We start from the raw sequence: 22,550 nt of genomic DNA, 5'->3' as shown, positions 1-22,550 counted from the left end.
GTACGCTATTGTTAGACGACACGGCTAAGTCCATGACCTGGACGAGACGCACGTACTTTGAAAACGCAAACAAAATGGACACTTTACTGGCCAGAACAATACGACCTAGGAAAAACAGGCAGCATATCACGGCAATTAAACACCCGGATGGCACGACCACATCCAAACCGGGCGAGATCGCCAGGGTCTTCGAGGACTTTTATAAGTGACTCTACAACCACACACCAGACAATAATGTGAACGAGTTAGCTGAGGAACAGAACATCCTCGCTTACCTCAATGGTCTAGAGATGAACAGGTTAAATGGAGAGGCCATATCTAGCCTGGCCGCGGACATCACTGAAGAAGAAGTGGACAAGGCCATCTCCAGCTTGAAAGGCAACAAGGCGCCGGGGCCAGATGGCTTTGATGGGTCCTACTACAAATGCTTTAGAGAGGAGCTAACTCCACAATTGGTCGACTCTTCACGGACCTAAGGAAGGGAGGACACCTGAATCCTGACATGACCTTAGCCACCATAATCTTATTGCCCAAACCGAACAAGGACCCTCTATATCCGGAGAACTTCAGGCCCATATCACTGATCAATCACGACCTGAAAATATTGGCGAGGATACAAGCTGATAGGTTAAATCCACTCATGAACTCACTTATACATGCAGACCAGGTTGACTTCATACAGGGCAGGCAATTGTTCGAGAACACCAGGAGGAATATCGACTTGATCTGGAAACAAACTACTGTCGATGCCCCAACATTAGTGGTCTCCATTGACGCGGAAAAGGCCTTCGACAGGGTCCGGTGGCAATTACTATTTACAGTTATGAAACACTTGGGATTCCCAGGTGAATACATTACGGTAACCAGGGGCGGACTGAGAGCCTTTGGGGCCCCCGGGCAAAATTAGATCCCAGGCCCTTTGAATGCACAAATATATGTGCATTAAATAAATGTTAAAGGATCACTATAGTGTCAGGAAAACAAAGCGGTTTTCCTGACACTGTAGTGCCCTAAGGGTGCCCCACCCTCAGGGTCCCCCTCCTGTGGCACTGAAGGGGTTAAAAGCCATTCAGCAGCTTACCTTAATCCAGCGCCGGGCTCCCTCGGCGCTGGTGACCTCTCATCCCCCGCCGACGTCGGCTCCCGAGTGGAGCGGAATACGCATGCGCAGCAAGCGCGCATTTAAACAGTCCATAGGAAAGCATTTCTCAATGCTTTCCTATAGACGTTCTGCACGTCAGGATGACACCCACTAGAGGTTTGATTAACCCTGCTAAGTAAACATAGCAGTTTCGCAGAAACTGCTATGTTTACATCTGAAGGGTTAAAACCTGAGGGACCTGGCACCCAGACCACTTAATTGAGCTGAAGTGGTCTGAGTGACTATAGTGTCCCTATAAATATAACTCTCATATAATACGGCATTCCTTTGGATGTGTATATTGTGAAGACCTGTGTATCAATGCATGTTTGTATTGCATATGCATGTTTGAGTCCGTGTGAATGCACATGTGCATGTCTAGATGACTACATGTGTTTTTTTGTATATAGTGTCAGTGTGAATGCATATGTGACAGGTGACAGAGTGTGTGAGGGAGAGGGTGACAGGTGGAAGAGTGTGGGAGGTGGTGACAGGTGGCAAAGTGAGGTGGTACCTGGAGGCAGAGGGAGGGAGGGGGTGACTAGTGACAGAGTGAGGAAGGGGGTGACTGTCACTAGTCACCCCCTCCCTCCCTCCCTCTGTCCCTAGTCACCCCCTCCCTCCCTTACTCTGTCACTAGTCACCCCCTCCCTCCCTTACTCTGTCACCAGTCATCCCATCACTCACTCTGTCACTAGAGTGAGGGGGTGATTAGTGACAGAGTGAGAGAGGGGGTAACTAGTGACAGAGTAAGGGAGGGAAGGGGTGACTAGTGACAGTGATTGAAGGGGTGACTAGTGACAGAGTAAGGCAGGGAAGGGGTGACTAGTGACAGAGTGAGGGAGGGGGTGACTAGTGACAGAGGGAGGGGGTGACTAGAGTGAGGGGGTGACTAGTGACAGAGTGAGTGAGGGGGTGACTAGTGACAGAGTAAGGGAAGGAAGGGGTGACTAGTGACAGAGTGAGGGAAGGGGTGACTAGTGACTGAGTTAGGGAGGAGGTGACACAGGGACAGAGGGAGGCATGGGATGACCAGTGACAGAGGGAGGGATGGGGTGACTAGTGACAGAGTGAGAGAGGGGGTGACTAGTGACAGAGGGAGGGGGTGACTAGAGTGAGGGGCTGACTAGTGACAGAGTAAGGGAGGGAAGGGGTGACTAGTGACAGAGTGAGGGAGGGGGTGACACAGTGACAGAGGGGGGCATGGGGTGACCAGTGACAGAGGGAGGGATGGGGTGACTAGTGACAGAGTGAGGGAGGGGGTGACTAGTGACAGAGTGAGGGAGGGGGTGACTAGAGTGAGGGGCTGACTAGTGACAGAGTAAGGGAGGGAAGGGGTGACTAGTGACAGAGTGAGGGAGGGGGTGACACAGTGACAGAGGGAGGCATGGGGTGACCAGTGACAGAGGGAGGGATGGGGTGACTAGTGACAGAGTGAGGGAGGGGGTGACTGTCACTAGTCACACCCTCCCTCTGTCCCTAATCACACCCTCCCTCCCTCTGTCACTAGTCACCCCATCCCTCTGTCACTGGGTAACCCCCTCCCTCACTGTCACTAGTCACCCCCTCCCTCTCTCTGTCACTAGTCACCCCCTCCCTCACTCTGTCACTAAAGTGAGGGGGTGACTAGTGACAGAGTGAGGGAGGGGGTGACTAGTGACAGAGTATTTGGAGGGAGGGGTTGACACAGTGACAGAGGGAGGGAGGGTGACAGAGGGAGGGGGTGACAGTGACAGAGGGAGGGGGTGACACAGTGACACAGGGAGGGAGGGAGGGTGACAGTGACAGAGGGAGGGAGGGTGACAGTGACAGAGGGAGGGGGTGACTAGTGACAGGGGGCAACAGTGACAGAGGGAGGGGGTGACAGTGACATAGGGAGGGGTGACAGTGACAGAGGAAGGGGGTGACACATTGACAGAGGGAGGGGGTGACTAGTGACAGGGGGTGACAGTGACAGAGGGAGGGGGTGACTAGTGACGGGGGTGACAGTGACAGAGGGAGGGGGTGACTAGTGCCGGGGGTGACAGTGGCAGAGGGAGGGGGTGACAGGACAGAGGAAGGGGGTGACAGTGACAGGTCAAGCAGGAAGTTAATTCTTATTTGTATTGATTGGTCAAGAGAATGTGCGGGTGGAGCTTAATATAGGAGGAGTTATGTGCCTATATAAGGAGCCTGCACTATTGTCCGGGGCTCAGAACTTGCTGTATTTTGGTGACATTAGTCCCTCTGAGTCCCGATCGGTGATCCAATAAAGAATCTCTTCCTTCCTGAAGAAACCTGTGTCCATCTCTCTGTGCTTGGCTTCCGTCAGTTTCTCCGGTATCATTTGGTGCATTGGCCGGGAAGCTCATCGTTCAACGGTAGCTGAGAGGCAGAGGCGTGAGACGGTCTATCTTTGCCCACGTTCTCTACGGCTGCACCCCTGAACTTCTGCGTGGACCTCCCTTCGTCTCGGCGCCACTGGTCTGTTGTCCAGGAGATCATCGGCCTCTACGTAAGAAGTGCTGGGGTGTCCCCGTCGATGAGTGTGAACTCAGGTTCAGGAACGAGGAGGTAAGACAACTGCTGTTTTAGATGGCAGACCCACTAGGGGTATACCGATTGTGCGTTAGGCCCAAAAGGGGTTTAAATCTGTGTATGGAATCTGCCCCCTCTGTCGGAGGGAAGGAGCAAGGCGCACCGCTCAATCGAACGCTCTTTAGTAAGACCGTTTGATTTGGTTTGGAGTCAGGCGGGGTCCTGTGTAAATAGCCCTAGCCGGACACCGGTGTCTTGTCTAGACTAGCGTTCTAGGGTGTATATTACGTTCGCTAGGTCGGAGGGACCGGGAGACTAAGCGGCGCCTGTGTAAATTCGGTTCGCTAGATCTCAACCTATCTTGGCTAAGTGGGAAGGCGTGTAAATTTGGAACACACTAGATTTTTGATAGAGTAAATAGACTAAGAGGGTTCTGTTGTAAATTCCGCCCTCTAGTTCGCTATATGTGGTGCTTGGGCAGTGTGGCTAACCAAAACGGGTGTACATAGTTTTAGGTAGCCCATTCAAGGTACTGGCCAATAGTTTAGTTGGGATTGTATATGTGTTAAAGATTGTTAGTAAAGTGTATATCTTGTTAGATAGCGCGAGCTCAGCCGTCTAGCGAGAGTGTTAATAGTGTGTTGCTGTATCATAGTGCACGGTACCATAACCCTGTATATTTACTGACACTGTATATAAGTACTAATCATTGTCGTCTATTGCATGTTTAACACCATAACCACTAATAATTGTATTGTGACCTTAAATTGTGCTTTGACCTATGCTAACCGTACTGTAACCGCTGTTTGTAAAAGACGATGTTACTGGGGTGTGTTATAGACGGGTAATTCATATATAGAGAATTATAGCGTGGGTGACTGTATAGTTTCGCCAAAGGGCATAATATTGATTATTTAGTGACTGGTGTAACAGCTGTGTGTGTACGGGAATTCCCTGAGTGTTTATTGTGTTATTGTGTACGTTTCACTTGGTAACCGTACCACGTGGTGCTGTTGCCAGAGGAAACGGGTGTGACTTTTGAATAGAACGCGTGCATAGTATTCGTTGTCAACGACGTTCCATTGATAAGTATGGGCGCGTCGGAGTCAACGATTTTGGATCCCTTAGGTTGTATGGTAAAGCATTTTAAAAAGGGATTTAAAACATGTGATTTTGGGGTTAAAATGTCTCCTGTACGTTTGGTCACTTTGTGCACTAGGGAGTGGCCTATTTTGGTTGCGGCATGGCCACCACGTGGTAGTTTGGATCCAACCCTGATACAGCGTGTACACGTGGCTGTGTCAGGTAGGCCTGAACTTTACGGACAGTTTCCATATATTGCTTGTTGGAGACAGGCCGTAAACGACTCGCCAAAATGGATTCAGATATGCCACGAGGAGCAATGTCGCCTCATGGTGGCCAGGACTTGTTTGTCCACTAGGACTGTGGTTAGGCCCATTTTGGACACGCCCCCTGAGTCCGAGATCCCTTTGCCGCCCCCTTACTTCCCTACAGGAAGAGGTGACGCGAGTGCAGGAAGTTCTATACCCCTCCCCTCATTGCCCTCATCCACTTCCGCTTCCTCCTCCAGTACAGAATCCACCCCCCCTCGTATTAAACCTCCCCTTCCGGAACCAGAACCAACCCCCGTTAGATCTGAATATCCTGATTTGGGGCCACTTCAAACTTCCGGTCAAGCTTCTTCTAGCTCGGCTGGGAGTATTCTATTTACTAGCTTTTCCCAAAATCAAGCTCCCACATCCTCATGCCTTATTTCCCCCCGACTGGAACCCATAACTAACGCCCCTTCACGTAGCCCTATACTAACCAGACAACTGACCGGTACCCAACAACTTAAGCATTATCAGATGCCTCTTCGTCTGAATCCTGGGTCAGCCTATCTCGATGCCGCAGGTCAAATGGCACATGCTGACCCAGTCTTCGTATATGTCCCGTTCACGACTACCGATCTCTTGAATTGGAAGACCCACAATTCCTCGTACACTGAGAAACCACAAGCTATGACCGATCTGTTCACATCGATAGTTCAGACACATAATCCGACATGGGCTGATTGCCAGCAGTTATTAATGACATTGTTTAATAATGAGGAAAGGACAAGGATTAACCAAGCGGCCATTAAAGCGCTAGAGGATAGAGCCCGTGCTTTAAATCAAGCCAATCCGGCAGCATGGGCCGCAACACATTACCCTAATACCAATCCCGATTGGAATGTTAATGGCGCAGATATGGTTCAACTCAAAGCCTATAGAGACGCTATAATTGCTGGCATGAAAGCCGTAGGAAAGAAAGCTATTAATATGTCGAAGACAGTTGAGGTGATTCAGAAAAGTGATGAAGCGCCCAGTGTCTTTTATGACCGATTATTGGAGGCATACCGCTTGTATACCCCCTTTAATCCGGAAGACGCTGATAATTCCCAAATGGTAAACTCCGCCTTTGTCAGCCAAGCTTACGGAGATATTAAGCGCAAGCTACAAAAGTTAGAAGGGTTTGCAGGAATGTCTATCACCCAACTAATGGAGGTAGCAAATAAAGTATACATGAACAGGGAAACAGAGACAAAGAAAGAGGAAGAGCGCAAGATGCGTAAAAAGGCTGATATGCTAGCGGTAGCGATCGCAGGCGTAGATAGACGGGGCCCAGATAGAGGCGATAGTAGATGGAATAGGGAGCCTTTGAGTAGGAATCAGTGCGCGTATTGCAAGGCAGAAGGGCATTGGAGAAACGAGTGTCCGCAAAGAGAGCAGTACGAGAGAGACCTACCCAGGGCAGGTTACGGAAACTTTAGAGGCAGAGCGAGAGGTAGAGGAGGCCCCGGAGGGAGCAATGGTAATAGAGGGAGTAATGGGAACAGAGGAAGTGTAAGGGAAGATAGGTACTATCCAGCAGCGCAAAGGTCCCGCGATAGAGAAGGTAGGGACTTTGTAGGATTGGCTGACACGGTCATGGAGGACTATTGATACCGACCGGGCTCCATCCCCCTTGGTCGAGCGGAGCCTATGGTCGATGTATCAATAGGGGGAAAAAGGAGTGCGTTCATGATCGACACTGGTGCTGAACATTCGGTGGTGACTGACCTAGTTGCTCCTCCATCTGGAAGAACTATTACTGTAATAGGAGCAACTGGAAGAAGTGCTGCAAAACCGGTTCTTAAAAGTCGACTCTGTACATTGGGAGGCCACGTAGTAAAACATCAATTCCTTTATATGCCTGAATGTCCAGTCCAATTGCTGGGACGTGATATGCTAAGTTACAAGCGCAGATTACGTTCCTACCAAATGGAACAAAATCCTTAAAGTTTAATGGACCTTCAGGTATTATGACATTATCCGTACCAAAGGAAGAAGAGTGGCGACTTTATACAGCGTTGACTATCCAAAACCCTAGGAGTGATGAGTCCTTATTCAACATACCAGGAGTTTGGGCAGAGAACAACCCACCAGGACTGGCCCGCAATATTCCACCTATTAAAATCGAACTAAAACTTGGGGTTTATCCAGTGAGCCTAAGACAATATCACATCCCGCAGAAGGCTAAGAAGAACATCCAATCTTATCTGGATAAGTTCATACGGTATGGTATCCTAAAATTCTGTACTTCCCCCTGGAACACCCCATTGCTGCCTGTTCAAAAGCCCGGTACAGATGAGTATCGACCTGTACAGGACTTGAGAGCAGTCAATGATGCGGTTGTTAGTATACATCCAGTTGTGCCCAATCCATATAACCTGCTTGCTTTAATTCCGGGCGGGGCTACTTACTTTACAGTCCTAGACCTCAAAGATGCCTTCTTTTGCCTCCGAATTGCCGCAGAAAGTCAATGTATCTTCGCTTTCCAATGGGAAAACGCTGTAACGGGCTCAAAACGCCAAATGACTTGGACAAGACTGCCCCAAGGGTTTAAAAATTCACCTACCCTATTTGGTTCAGCTCTAAGTCAAGATCTACTGGATTTCGAGTCCATCCCAGGAGAGTGTGTATTGTTACAATATGTAGATGACTTGTTGATAGCAGCAGTTACAAAGGAAATATGTCAGCAAGCAACGCACGATCTACTACACATTCTCTGGAAGGCAGGATACAAGGTGTCTAGAAAGAAGGCTCAGTTGTGTTTGCCAACTGTCAAATATCTGGGATTCCATATCTCTGAAGGTCAAAGAATTATGGGGCCAGAGAGAAAAGAAGCTGTGTGCCAAATACCGATACCCAAGAATAGAAGACAAGTGCGAGAATTCTTGGGGGCAGCAGGCTTCTGTAGGATATGGATTCCCAGCTACGCGATACTGGCAAAACCTCTGTATGCAGCTATCAAAGGTACAGAGCACGACCCCTTCTTATGGACTCAAGAACAGCAAACGGCATTTGAAGATGTGAAGAAGGCTTTGATGAGTGCCCCAGCATTAGGTCTACCTGATCACACACGACCATTCTACCTGTATGTACATGAGCAAAGAAGAATGGCTGTGGGAGTATTGACACAGTAATTGGGATCATGGCAAAGACCTGTTGCCTACATGTCTAAGCAACTGGATGCAGTGGCCAGCGGACTTCCACCTTGTCTAAGAGCTGTAGCTGCAGCTGCCCTGCTAGTAGCTGAAGCCGATAAACTCACTCTGGGTCAAGAACTTTATGTACGAGTCCCACACGCAGAACAGACGTTGTTGGATTACAAAGGAAATCATTGGTTTAGTAACAGCCGTATGACCAAGTATCAAGCAATGTTGTGTGAAAACCCAAGAGTGCATTTAGAGACTGTAAACACCTTAAATCCAGCTACCCTTTTGCCACAACCTACTGAAAGTCAACATGATTGTTTGGAAGTAATGGATGAAGTATTTTCAAGTAGACCAGATCTTCGTGATTTTCCCATCCAGAACCCCGATGTTCAATATTACACCGACGGCAGTAGTTATGTGAAAGAAGGGATCCGCTATGCAGGATATGCAGTAACAACGATAGACAAGGTGATAGAAGCTCGGCCACTGGCAAAAGGAACATCAGCACAAAAGGCAGAATTGATAGCAATGACACGAGCGTTACAATTGGCTGAAGGTTTAAGAGTGAACATCTACACGGACTACAAGTATGCGTTTTTAACCACTCATGCCCACGGAGCTTTGTATAAAGAAAGAGGACTATTGAATTCAGAAGGCAAGGAAATCAAGTACGCAGCTGAAATCCTACAACTATTGGAAGCAGTGTGGGAGCCGAAAGAAGTCGGTATTATACATTGTCGAGCGCATCTGAGAGGAGATGGTGATGTAACCAAAGGAAATCGGATGGCAGATAGTGCAGCTAAGCGTGCCGCTGAATCGGGAAGACAGGAGTATGTGGGGCATATAGCTGCTCTTATACCAACTCCACTGTCTCAATGGACTCCAGTTCATACAGCTCAAGAAGAGGAGTGGTTAAAGACTGAACCTGGAAAGTATTTGGAGAACAAATGGTATCAGTTAGAAGATGGAAGAATAGTCATTCCAGCATCACTAGCGGTAGAAATTGTCCAAAACTATCACAACGGGACACATTCTGGGAGAGATAGTACAGAAGAATCCCTCAGAAAACATTTCTACATACCAAGATTGTCCAACTTGACTCAGGCCATTGTACGAAGATGTGTAACGTGTGCTAAAAATAATGCAAGGCAAGGACCAGTAAAGCCACCAGGAGTCCAGTTTATGGAGGGACTCCCCATGTCCGATTTACAAATTGACTATACAGTGATGCCTAAATCTGGTGGACATCGCTACCTGCTGGTAGTTGTGTGTACCTATTCAGGCTGGGTAGAAGCATGTCCTACTCGTACGGAGAAAGCAGGGGAAGTTGTGAGATTCCTGCTACGAGAAATAATAGAGAAAATTTATGCCAAACTTACCGTAATTTTCTTTTCCTGGCTATTTCTCATGGCAGCATCACTTATGGGTAGCTCCTCCCTTAGCAGTCACAGGACAGGAATTAATTAGATTAATTAATTAATTAGACTGATAGGTATAAAGAGTCCCTCCTCCCCTTACACCACAGTCCAATTATAAAGCTGAAAATAAAAATGGGCGGGAACCCTGATGCTGCCATGAGAAATAGCCAGGAAAAGAAAATTACGGTAAGTTTGGCATAAATTTTCTCTATTCCTGGCTAATCATGGCAGCATCACTTATGGGTAATACCCAAGCTCACAAAATTAGGGTGGGAAATAAAAGTATGATAAAACACACAGAACAAATCAATATGCTATGACTGAATTTAATATCAACGGGACAAAGAAACCGTAGACAAGACACTCTTCCCAAATGAGGTGGAAGGAGCATCCACATCAAGTTTGTAGTGTTTCATGAACGTCATCGGGGAAGACCAGGTGGCTGCCTTGCAAATATCATCGTATGGAACCTCTGCCCAATTAGCCCAGGAAGTTGACAATGCTCTGGTTGAATGAGCCTTGATCTTCAGCGGAGGAGAGCGATCTTTATTGAGATAAGCCTTTCTGATTACAAGAGCAATCCAACGCTTTAATGTAGATAGAGAGGCTGCCTCACCTCTCCTGGCTCCTGAAGGCAAAACGAAAAGCTGGTGAGTTTTTCTGTAAGGAGCAGAACGTTCAAGGTACACAGACAGGCAGTCCATAACATCCAAACGATGCCACTTGATCTCCTCTGGTGAAGAAGGATTGGGATAGAAGGATGGCAGGACCACTTCTTGAGATAGATGGAAACGAGAGACCACCTTAGGCAGAAATGCTGGATTAGGTTTCAGGCACACCCTATTGTGGTAGAATTGGAGACAAGAAGGCAAGGTGGAGAAGGCCTTGATCTCTGAAATTCTCCTAGCGGAAGTAATTGCTACTAAGAACAATGTTTTGTAAGTTAGGAGGACAGCATCCAAATTCTCAAGAGGAACGAATAGATCCTCAGACAGGTAGTCAAGAACAAGCGGAAGGTCCCAAGGAGGGGTAGTGGATCTCGAGGGCGATCTCAACTTGAAAGCTGCCTTGAGGAATCTGGAGATCAATGGGTCTGATGACCAAGAGGTGTTGCACAAAGCTGACAGGGCCGAAGACTGAACTTTAAGAGTGCTGATGCTAAGACCCTTATCCAGACCTTCCTGCAGGAACTCCAAGATGTCAGTGTTGCGAGGGCGTATGAAGTCAACTTGCTTGGCTGAAGCCCATTCCTGAAACACATCCCAGATTCTATGGTAGCATGAAGACGTAGAAGCCTTCCTTGAGTGTAAGAGAGTATTGACCACTGCTTCTGAAAGGCCTAATTGTTGAAGTCTTTCTTTTTCAAGACCCACACCCCCAATTTGAGGCGTTCCGGATGAGGATGGGATATTGGACCCTGTGTTAGCAGATCCTTCAATATAGGCAGGGGCCGAGGCTGTTCCTGGCTCAGCGTTGACAGTAGGGGAAACCACGGCCTTCGAGGCCAAATCGGGATTACGGCAATAACGGTTTTTCCTTCTGCCCAAACTTTTCTCAGGAATCTGGGTATCATGGGTAGGGGAGGGAACGCATACCCCAGATCGAACGACCAAGGAAGAGATAGAGCATCCTGGCCCAGTGCCTGACTCTCTGAGTGGAGGGAGTAGTAATTCTCCACCTGGCGATTCCTGAACGAGGCCATCAGGTCGATCTGGGGCATGCCCCACCGACGGGTGATCCAAGCGAAAACTGACTGGTGAAGTTTCCATTCTCCCGGGAGAATTTCCGACCTGCTGAGAAAATCCGCCGCTACGTTCTCCGAGCCTGGAAGATAGATAGCCTTCAGTCCCTGGAGATAGGTCATGGCCATCACCATTAGAGGAGCCAGCTCTTTTAAGAGCTGCTTGCTCCTTGTGCCTCCCTGGTTGTTTATATAAGAGGCCACCGCTCGGTTGTCCGTCTTGATCAACACCCAGGAACTCCTGATCTCTGGAAGGAACACTTGAATGGCCTTGGACACAGCTCGCAGTTCTCTTAGGTTCGAGTGGAGCCGACTTTCTTCTCGAGTCCACCACCCCTGAGTCCATGAGGAATCGAGGTGGGCACCCCAACCAGAAGAACTGGCATCCGTCGTAATGACGGTCCACGGAGGTTCTTCTAAAGGAAAACCCTTTGCTAGGTTCTTCCCGTTCCTCCACCAGTCCAACTCTCTTCTTATTGGCAGGGGCAGAGAAATTTCCTGATCCCAATCCGTTTTTCCTCTGTCGAACTGGAGAAGAAAACAACTCTGTACCGGTCGAAACTTCCATTGGGCCCACTTCACCAAACCTATCGTAGATGTCAAAGAACCCAGGAGACTCATGACTTCCCTTGCCGAGGCCTTCTCGAGAACCTGGAGCTTCTTGACCTTGTCTTGTAGCTTCAGGACCCTCTCCGGAGACAAAAACACATGAGCAGAAATGGTATTTATCACTGCTCCGAGGAACACGATGGTCTGAGACGGAATCAGGGAGCTTTTTTCTATGTTGAGAAGCCACCCGTGATCTTGCAGGATGTTCATTGCCATCAATGTATGATGCTCCACTATTCCCTGCGAAGGCCCTACGATGAGTATGTCGTCCAGGTAATGGAATATCTCGATACCTCTCATCCTTATGACGGCAATCAGAGAGACAAGGACCTTCGAGAAAGTCCTTGGCGCTAAGCTGAGACCAAACGGAAGTCCTCGGAATTGGAAATGTCTTCCTAAGGCCCAGAATCGAAGGAACTGCATGTGGTTGCTGTTTACAGGGATTTGGTAGTAGGCGTCTTTTAAGTCTATGGAGGTCATCCAATCTCCTGGTTTTACGCACTTTAGGATAGTCTGTAAGGATTCCATTTTGAAAGTCCTTACGTCCAGAAAGGCGTTCACTCCTTTTAGGTTCAGGATGAGACGCCACTTTCCCTGGGGCTTTGGGGCCAGAAACACAGTGGAATACATCCCCTGGAATCTGTCGTGAGAAGGGACTTCCTCCAACACCTTCTGTCCCAACAGAGTGGAAATGCAAGTCCTCATGGCCCTTCGTTTGACACCTTCTGACACTTTTGATTTTCTGAAATGGGCAGCACGTGGACGAGAGGAAAATTCTATCCTGTAGCCTTCTTTTATGATTGAGGTGACCCACTCGTCTGTGACATTTGCGGCCCACACCGGGTAAAAGAACTGCAGTCTTCCACCCACCGTACCCGGATGGGCCCGAGGACCTTCAGAAGGTTTTCCCGGAGGTCCTGGCACCTCTACCTCTGGAAGCCTTATTGGAAGAGGAGTGAGAGAAGGACTTCCACGAAGAGTTCCTGGAATACTCCCTTCCGGGCTTGTAGCTTCTACTGTCCCGAAAGGACCGATCCTTAAAACGCCTGGTTTTCCAGGAGGAGGAAAACCCCTTTCTGCTGACTTGTGGAAGAAACGCTTTTTTCCCATCAGCCGCTTTCTGAATGGCATCCTCCAGGATCTTACCAAACAGGAGGTCCCCTTGGAACGGTAGACCACACAAGGACGCCTTGGAGGCAAAGTCCGCCCCCCAGGAATGAAGCCACAAAGCCCTTCTGGAGGCCACCGATAGGGCCATACCTTTGGCAATCATGCGAGTGATGTCCAGGGAGGCTTCAGAGCAAAATTCAGTGGCAAGGCTCAAATCCTTGAGACTTCCCAGGAGATGTTCTCTACGGACACCTTGGTCAATATCTTCCTCCAAATTAGCGAGCCAAACTCGCAAGGCCCTGGAGAGAGTGGTCAGCGCCACTGCCGGATGAAGGGCGGAGCCTAGCGCCAGATAGGCTTTAATCAGGTCACCATCCATACGCTTTTCCATAGGTTCTCTTAAGTATGCCATGGAGTCTATAGGAAGCGTGGTCTTTTTAGCCATATGGATCACTGCGGCATCAATCTTGGGAACCGAATTCCAAAGGCAGCAGTCCACGGCAGAATAAGGATAAGTCCTAGTGAATTTGTTTTTCAAGGTGGACTTCCTCTCCGGCTTATTCCACTCCTGAAGGATCATGTCCTTTATAGAGGAATGCACAGGGAACGTCGGTCTATTAGGTTTCAGATCCTCAAAAAACCTGTCAGCCTCTTTCAATTCAGACTTTTCTTCCGTGAGGCTAAGAGTGTCTCTGAGGAGGTTAATAAGCCGATCCACAGATTTAGAGTCCAGGGACCTGGAGACATAGTCCGCCTCCTCCTCCCCCTCATCAGAGACCTCCCACAGGTCCGGATCCTCCTCAGAGCTGGAAGACTGAGGTTCCGCTCTGCGTCTCTTAGGAGGGCCACCACATCCCGTGGTAGACTTAAAACCCTCAGCAATTGCACGGGAAATCCAGAGCTTAAGATCATCCTGCGGTGAAGTCTTACTGGGGACATTAGCCGCTTCCGACAAACATTCCCTGCAGAGGTTCCTTCCAGGCGGAGCAGGTGATGAGCAATTAACGCATTTATTGGACTTTTCCCTTGATTTCCTCGCTGGGGAATCCAGATGCTTGCTGGGGCTGAAATAAAGCCATATATGACATATATTACAGGCTTAGTTAGGCACTCTTTTTAACAACCCCCCCCCAATAGAAAAAATTGAATGGCTCACCTATGTTTTCTAGAGAGGGATCTTGCAGAGGCAGAGGGGGAATCCATACTACAAGGAAGAACCAAGGGAAATTCAACACACAATCCTAATCAAAAGGTCAGAGCAGACTGACCAGCAAGAGAAATTAAAAACAACCTCAAACAAGAATAATCAGGAATCCTACCTTATAATGACACAAAGACCTCCAGGCAGCCAAGAAACAGCAAAGGGCGAACTGCAGGGGAGTCAGGAACGAGATCTCCGAACAGCTGATGCAGCGCACGATCAGACAGGCAGGATCTGCCTGTTTAAATAGAGCCGGGAAAAACCATCCGGTCCGCGCATGCGCAGACCGCTGGAACGCACGCTATGCGTTCCAAACGCTCGCGGCCAATGAAAATCACTTCCGGGTTCGCCGGATCCGGCCGCGAGCACCAGCCTGATGCTGGAAAACAAACCAAGTCCCAGCCTGCGAAGCCCGAACCCCCAGGAAGCCACAGGCAGTCGGGGAATAGCCCCATGGGCCAGAAGGCATAGCCAACAATCCAAGAGACCCCACATGAAACCGGACAAGCAACAGGTAGGAGCACTCCAGGCCCCATAGTATGGATCCCAAGAACTGCCAGAATTAGGTGCAGGGGGGGATATTTTGGACCCCAATTAAGAGGGGCAAGCTGATAACAAGGGGAATTTTTAAGGAAGACCAACCCCATCAGGCAAATAGAAATCCAGTGTCTCCCTCAGAACACCTAAATCCCACGCAGCGGTTCAGTACTTACACAGAACCTGACCCAGTTAGTCCTGCCCATGCAGGCTGTTTACTGGGTCCTTCAAATGAAGAGAGGCTGAACTTCATTTGGAACGAACCCACGACAAACGCAGGAAGGTGGCCATAAAAGAAAAGGTTAAAAGTCCTGTAGAACTTGCTAAGGACAGGAAAAAAGACTGTGGTGTAAGGGGAGGAGGGACTCTTTATACCTATCAGTCTAATTAATTAATTAATCTAATTAATTCCTGTCCTGTGACTGCTAAGGGAGGAGCTACCCATAAGTGATGCTGCCATGATTAGCCAGGAATACCCCAATATGGACTACCCTGCTCTATAGGATCGGACAATGGTCCAGCTTTTGTTCATCAGTGCCTACAACAACTGACTCATATGCTTGGTATAAAGTGGAGGCTTCATACGGCATATAGACCCCAGAGTTCTGGTAAGGTAGAGAGAATGAATAGAACTATTAAGAATCAGTTGGCTAAAATGTGTCAGGAAACCCAACTTAAGTGGAACGTTCTCTTGCCCATAGCTCTATTGCGAATCCGCAGTACACCTACCAGAAGGATGGGCCTCTCTCCTTTTGAAATCATGTATGGGCGACCACCTCCCGTACTTGGTAACTTAAGGGGGGATTTGAGTCAGTTGGGAGAAGGAATTACCCGGCAGCAGGTTGTAGAGTTGGGTAAGACTATGGAGGAGGTACAGAAATGGGTACAAGATAGATTACCTGTGAATATTTATCCCCCAGTTCATAGTTACCACCCAGGAGACCAAGTGTGGATTAAAGAGTGGAATAATGTACCGTTAGGGCCCAAGTGGAGAGGTCCTTATGTTGTTCTTTTGTCTACCCCTACAGCGATAAAAGTAGCCGAAGTGACTCCGTGGATACATCACTCCAGGGTTAAACCAGCAGCAGTCGATTCTTGGCAAGCTACAGCAGATCCAGAGAATCCCTGCAAGATCCGGTTAAAGCGCACGACTCAGTCGGAGTGACGAGGAACCTTGTGGATTACAAATTTTATTGTTTCAGAGATTTGGTAAGTGAGTGAGAAGGCCATAATAAAGCCTGTCCGCTCACCAACGAGTGTATAAGCCAGGAAAAGTCCCGAAAGGACCCCTGTGAAGACGAGCAGAACTCCATTCCCTGCAGCCCTTACATCCTGGAAGCTGAGGTGCCTTCGCACGGACGAAGACTGAGGATGACGACGAAAGATGTATTCTTAATAATGTTTTTTTATGTGTATTTTTATATTCAGGAAGGTAGCGGTACCGACACTCCTAGCTGTGAGGTATGCATTAAGACTACAAGAACAGGTAACCATATTTCCCAAACCCTAATTTGGCATTCGCAATACGAGTGTAAAGGAGATGTATCAAGATGTAGATACCTAAATATAGAATATAGTGTGTGCCATTTAGGAGTAGGAGAACCTAAGTGCTTCAGTCCAGAGTATCAACCTCGTACAATTTGGTTGACTCTCAGGAATGGAGATCCTCAGGGGACCCTAATTAATAAGACGGTATTAGAATCCGTACATTCTTCGGGTGTTCTGCTATTTGATGCGTGTAAGGCGATATCAAGTGATAGAAAGCAGTGGAATGTATGTGGGGATCTTAGATGGGAGAGGACGTATGGGTCTAACGATAAATATATTTGTCCCAGTAGTAAAAATAAGTATGTGAGCCCTAGATGCCCAAATAGAGATTATAACTTTTGCCCATATTGGTCTTGTGTGGGGTGGGCAACTTGGGGACAGACAGTAGACAAGGACATGATTGTGACTAAGTTGCCTACTAGTCCATATTGTAAGTCTATGGAATGCAATCCAGTCCATATACTTATAAATAACCCCGACAAGTTCTTAGATAAATATGGTAATTTATTTGGGTTTCAAATATATGGGACGGGTTTAGATCCTGGGACAGTATTGTTTATAGGACTAGAGACTGATACGGTATCCTCCCAGACTCATCAAGTATACCATTCCTTTTATGAAGAGATGAGCATAGATAATAAGATCCCCCATAATGCTAAAAACCTGTTTATTGATTTAGCTGAAAGTATTGCCGGTAGTCTTAATGTTACCAACTGCTATGTGTGTGGAGGTACTAACATGGGAGACCAATGGCCTTGGGAAGCAAAGGAGGTAATGTCCGGTTCTGAGGCAGTTGACCAATTAATATCTACACAAGCCGATTATCATATGAGTGTTAGAGGTAAATCTGAGTGGAGATTAAAGACCTCCATCATAGGTTATGTTTGCATAGCGAGGAAAGGAATGATGTATAATACTTCTGTAGGAGAATTAACTTGTCTAGGGCAAAAAGCTTATGATGATGATACAAAGAATACAACTTGGTGGTCGGCTTCAAATGTCTCAGAACCATCTAACCCGTTTGCTAGATACGCCAATTTAAAGGATGTGTGGTTTGATTTATCCATCACATCTAACTGGAGAGCCCCAGCAAATTTGTACTGGATCTGTGGTAAGAAAGCCTATTCGGAGTTGCCACAGGACTGGGAAGGGGCATGTGTGTTGGGTATGCTCAAACCATCCTTCTTCTTGTTACCTATCGAAACAGGTGAGACTTTAGGTGTTAAAGTGTATGATGTGAATCATAGGAAGAAAAGGGGACCCATAGAGATAGGCGCCTGGGAAGATGATGAATGGCCTCCCCAGCGTATTATAGATTACTATGGTTATAGAACCCCAATTTATATGCTCAACCGTATTATAAGATTACAGGCAGTGGTTGAGATCATTACTAACGAGACATCACAAGCGCTCAATCTTCTAGCGAAGCACAATACCAGGATGAGGACAGCAGTATACCAAAATAGATTAGCCTTGGATTACCTTTTGGCAGTAGAGGGAGGTGTATGTGGGAAGTTTAACCTGAGCAATTGCTGTCTTCAAATAGATGACGAAGGGCAAGCAATAGCTGAGCTTACTAGCCATATGGTTAAACTAGCGCATGTGCCTACTCAGGTATGGAAAGGGTATAATCCAAGTAGTTGGTTTGGTAGCTGGTATGAGTGGTTTGGAGGGCTTAAGGCAGTGGTAGGTGGAGTCCTACTAATTTTAATGTTGTGTCTACTCCTGCCGTGTCTTATACCCTTAGTAGTTAGGTCTGTGCAAAGCCTGATAGAAAATATAGCAGAGAGGAAGGCTGCTGCACAGATAATGGCAATTTATAAATATAAGGCTCTAGATCAGGGAGAACCAATGCAGGAAGATGAGTGTTGAAGATTCACATCATAGATAAGTCTGGTCTGGTTCAAGGTAACTTGCGGTGTATGCAAACCAAGGTTAAGTGATGCCTCAAGTAATTGTGAAATATCAAGAGGCATCAAAGGGGGGAATGTGGTGGAATCTCGGTAAAAATAAATTTAGTAGGCCGAGATTACCCCGTGGCATGTGTACGTGCATATGCTGACGTATCGATCAGTTGGTTGCACGAGGCAAGATACGATCAGTAGTGTACGGAGCATGTGCAAGAATACAGGATATAGTATTCCCCTCCTCCATTGTGCTGGACAGGCCATGCGGTCAAGCAGGAAGTTAATTCTTATTTGTATTGATTGGTCAAGAGAATGTGCGGGTGGAGCTTAATATGGGAGGAGTTATGTGCCTATATAAGGAGCCTGCACTATTGTCCGGGGCTCAGAACTTGCTGTATTTTGGTGACATTAGTCCCTCTGAGTCCCGATCGGTGATCCAATAAAGAAACTCTTCCTTCCTGAAGAAACCTGTGTCCATCTCTCTGTGCTTGGCTTCCGTCAGTTTCGCCGGTATCATACTGTTCTTGTTTCAGGCACTACCAATTCACATCGCTAAATCTCAACTAGTTCCGCTGCAAAAATCAATAGGAGACTTTATCTGGCACAACAAGAGGCATAGAATATCTAGGCAGGTGCTTTACCGACGCAAAGACAGAGGCGGATTGGGATTACCGAGCTTGTACTTTTACTACCTGTCTGCCCAACTGATGCAGGTAGCGATGTGGCACTCCCCGCCCCATGAAAGAAGGTGGGTAGACATCGAGTCCATGATGGTCGGCTCAAACGTTCCTCAATTCACCATGTGGGCCTCAAAAGAAAGAAGACCAATAATAAGGGCGACGTGTCCAGCCATCCATACAAATTTGGGATAGATGTAGGACCAGATACGGACTTGCTTCATCGCCATCCCCTCTAACTCCAATATTACGAAACCGTGACTTTTCCCCAGGAATGGCGCCTAGAGAATTTCGGCAAATCGAAAGGTCTGGATTACAACGGATCCACCAGCTATACCCGAATGGAAGAATAATCCAATTTGCAGATCTCCAACAAGGCACTCACTTGACCCCGGCAGATTTCTTTCGATACCTTCAAATCCGGGATTTCGCCATACAACTGCACATCAAAGAAGCAGCTCTGAAACAGATGACTTTCTACGAGTCTATGTGCATGCACGGAGTAACCCCCAAGGGATTAATAACGCTTTTATATGCCCACCTCAGCACGGAGAACAAAGAATGGGGACACCTGCCATACACAGATATATGGGAATCTGACTTAGGAGAGGTGCTAGAAGGGATCGAATGGCAAGAGATATGGGAAGCGAACACCAAAGCTTCCATTTGTACCACGTTTCAAGAACAGTCATGGAAAACCATGCTACGCTGGTATACCACGCCCATACAACTTTACCATATGCACAAAACAGATACTGACGTTTGCTGGAGGGGTTGTGGTACGCACGGCACTTATCTACACATGTGGTGGGAATGCCCGAAAGTCCAGGACTTTTGGAAATCGGTCAAAGACATACTGACACAGATCTTCGCCAGGTCCCTACCTCTGGATCCTTGGATATATCTACTTAATAGGTCTGTAGATGGATGGACCAGAAGAGAACAGACATTAATACATAAGGTGACCCTATGTGCTCGCAGAGCAATTGCTACCGCATGGCTATCACCGGAGGGCCCTGATATACAAGAGGTGCTACCCAAAATAAGGGACTGCAGAATAATGGACGACTTGACGGCAAAGGTAAAAGGCTCAGTAGAGAAGTTCCAGAAACTGTGGGAACCTTGGGACAACTGTGTCCTAGGATCGAATTGAGATGGAGGAGGCTAGGCTGGTGGCCGATGACCCGGCGCGACTGGGATGGAAGCAGAGGCTTTGATCAGTAACCCGTGCCCCCCCCTCCTCCTTCCCCCTCCTCTCTTTTTACTTCTTCTCTTCTAAATGCTGCATCTCCCTCTTCTCTCGATACTCCTCTCTTCTTTTCTACTTATTTCCTCCTTTGGGGGTGACTCCCCCCTCTACATCCTAATCCTCTTTACTTTCTCTCTAGTTTTTTTTCTCTTCTATCTGGCCTGATTAAAGGGTTTGAAGGAACAGCAGAGCCTTTTTGGCTAACCCATTAGGCTATCATAGATCACTGACAAACCTGATATTAGGCTCATAAAGTTAAAACTTCCTCGATAGGGGGCAAACCATAAGAGGCCCGGGACCGGGCGAGAGTCGTGAATTCTGTTCTGTATTATTCCGAATACGTATTGTTATCTCATGATTCTGTACAATGAGTTGGCTTCTGCGTAAGCCCAACAGTTAAAGTATACTTGCTCTGCCTGACGAGTACAAATAAAGAATTAAAATAAAAAAAAGGGACAAGTTTCTTCTATACCAGGCATAATCAAGCTGCCGGAGGTGCTGGGAAGCCCACAAGCGGGGTTAGCCATAAAACATAGGGGAAAAGAAGGGGTCCCAAATGCCGCCCATATGCCTGAATAAAAATAAAACTCCCGGGGCATGTCCTGGACTCCGATCATGGCGGCAGCATAATCCCGCGGCTCCAGACCACCCAGCAGCAAACAGCACTACACAGCCCTCAACCGCCGCGTTAATGGGTCGCACAAAGCGACAAGATACTCCACAAACCTCCAGGACAACTACCTGGACACTCCCGCCGGTCTCCGACCGGGAACCCAAGCATCCAACATGGCGCCGACTTCCCTGGCATCCACGTGCTCCGGAGAGGAACCCGTCACCCTGGCTGATATCGGAGCTGAACTTCGACGGATGTCAGCACAGATGGTCACAAAAGCAGACCTCGCTAGGTTCTCTGACACCCTGCATGCTGCGCTGAAAGCAGAAGTGGCGGGAATCAGAGCAGACATCACACTGCACGACGCACGCATCACAGCCATGGAGCAACACTCAGATCAGGCGGATGGGAGGATTAAAGCTACAGACACAGCAATTAAATGGCAAGGAGATTTATTGCTGGCCATGCGGCGCCAATTGGAAGACCTAGATAACAGAGGTCGCCGCAGCAATACGGGTGCGTGGCGTGCCTGAAGCAGACAGCGCAGGTGAGAATGTGGCAGAAACTCTTACCCAACTTTTCCGCATTATCCTCCGTGAGGAGGCCCCAGACCACTTCAGATTCGACAGGGCGCATAGGGCCCTCAGGCCACGGACGGCAGAGGGAACGCCGCGCGACATAATATGTTGCCTCCACTCGTTCACGCTGAAGGAACAAATAATGCAGAAGGCCCGTTCTCTACATCGATCTGTCTCCGCTGACGTTAGATGCCAGATGCGCCATGCGACCAGTGACGATTGCTCTGAGGGACAGGAACATCTCTTACAGATGGGGTTACCCTTTCAGCATAAATGTCCGACACCGCAACAAACTGGTATCAGCCCGAAGTCCGGAAGACATACCCAGCTTCCTGCAAAAATTAGACCTACCTAACATAACAGTGCAGAACTGGATCCTCCAACCCCTGGAACTCAGGCCACAACCGCAGCGACCTCCCCGCCGGAGGGGCAGGGAATCGCCGGGGAGCAGCTGGAGACCAGACCTGGCCCAGCCCGAAGAATAGCACCACACCGTCTCAAGACCTGGCCCCAAGCAGTCCTCACACTTCCCAGATACACAACTACGGCCACACTATGATCCTGAACGCCGACCACCTGCCACGCCAACACTCTGACCCGAAGAACTCTGAACCTCGGTAAGACGCATGACCCCCACTCTGGCCTGAGCAACCCCCATGGGACAGGGACAACATAGCATCCCACCATTTGGGGAGGGGGATCTCGGGGGGAAGAGGGACACCAACTGATTCGGCCTCACAGCTTGATGGACTTAACTGATATCTCTCCCACTAACCCAAGCTGTAGCCGGAGATGGGAAGAAGGACAGAGGGGAGGCCAAAGATAATAGTCTGTCCCAATACACCCCCCAACCCCGCCACAAAACAAAACAAAAAAAATGTGTGTGTGTGGGGGGGAGGGGGGGAGGGAGGAGATGGACACACACCAAGGAGGGGGGGATATAAAGCACAATTGGGAGGGGAGATAAGGGGTGCCCGGGGTGAGACCACACACGGAATGCTGGAACACAACACCGGAGAGTGGGGCTCCCTCTCCAGCCAGGTCCCATATGGAGACAGGCCGCCAAGGGCCATAAACTATAGCGGAACCAACAGAGACGATGCACAGCTTTAGAGAGCGGATCCATTCGCACGGCAACATCAGTACTGCTCTACCACTGACACTGGCTCTCCTCGGACTACCTAG

This window comes from Pelobates fuscus, chromosome 10, assembly GCF_036172605.1.
Source record: "Pelobates fuscus isolate aPelFus1 chromosome 10, aPelFus1.pri, whole genome shotgun sequence".
Taxonomy (NCBI): Eukaryota; Metazoa; Chordata; class Amphibia; order Anura; family Pelobatidae; genus Pelobates; species Pelobates fuscus.
Note: the sequence above shows the minus strand (reverse complement) of the source record.